The sequence below is a fragment of the Stegastes partitus genome, unplaced genomic scaffold, assembly GCF_000690725.1.
Source record: "Stegastes partitus isolate 25-593 unplaced genomic scaffold, Stegastes_partitus-1.0.2 Scaffold729, whole genome shotgun sequence".
NCBI classification, from domain to species: Eukaryota; Metazoa; Chordata; class Actinopteri; family Pomacentridae; genus Stegastes; species Stegastes partitus.
The window spans coordinates 170,566-171,772 of record NW_007578460.1 but is presented as its reverse complement, the minus strand read 5'-3'; positions in this window follow the sequence as shown (position 1 = coordinate 171,772).

Sequence of the window (1,207 nt, the reverse complement as noted above, 5' to 3'; positions counted from 1 at the left end):
CTTTAGTGTTACTCTACAACATCGCTTAAGACGTATCATGTAATTGCCACTTACACTTCAATATTAACTTTTGTGTATACTCACACATCAGCACAGATTTTATCCTAAAAAGGAGCACAAACACAAGATTAGTCTTTGATGCTCCTTAGTTAGTTTTACTTTAGTTTTGTTTCACCATAAAAAAACAGGTGAACCAGCCCATTGAACGCTTAGAGCACAAGCCTGAACTGCATGTCTAAGAGAAGCAGAACTGACAGAAGGCTATGCTGCTTTACATTACTGCATTACAGAAGAATGTAATGTGACTACATGTCTTTGTAATGCATTACCCTTAACACTGATCATATCTTCTAAATGCTTTTCCATCCGTCTTATTCACAGAAAACTTGGCCTTGCGTGGAAAAGCCACCCAGTCAATGCGCTACGAGCACGCACTGTCCGCTGCCTCCAATGCAATCGATGGAAACCATGACTCTCTCTACCCACATGGATCATGCTCACATAGTGCACAACAGAACAACCCCTGGTGGAGAGTGGACCTGCTGGAGTCCTACATCATCACCTCCATCATCATCACCAACAGAGGAGACTGCTGTGAGCACTTTATCAACGGGCTGAGGATCCACATAGGCAACTCTTTGGTCAGAAACGGTTTACAAAACCCTGCGTGAGTGAATATGAGAGATAAGGAAATATCCACAATATATGGAAATTCTTCAAACTTGTATTTTGCCAATATCTTCCCTACACTCATGTTGTGGATCTATAACTACAGAGGATGCAGTCACAATGAAGAATAGTGGTACCAAGTTTGCACCAACATTTTTTTTCTCTTGGACAAGTTGGCATCCTTCAGCACTTTTGGCCCTCTTTAAAGCTGAAACTTCTGTGACTGCAGGAAAAAAAAAAAAAAACATCTTTGAGGACAGAAGAGCATTAGAGTTGTGTTTAATGCTGTTTAAAACTTTTACTTAGTGTTCGCCTCCCTGACCTTACAGACATGTCTGAGCTGGCTGACTCATCTATGAGCTTACCTCGTTTGTCGAGTTGTGATGTCGCCCAGGTGGTCAAAGGCTTATAAGGTGGCTCGTTAAAGGCTGTTAATAGCACAAACACGAAATGAACGCCAATACTGCATCTCATTATTTAAAAAATTGCCACTGATGTTCTCCTATGAAGTGACTAACACAACAATAATCCTGTACAA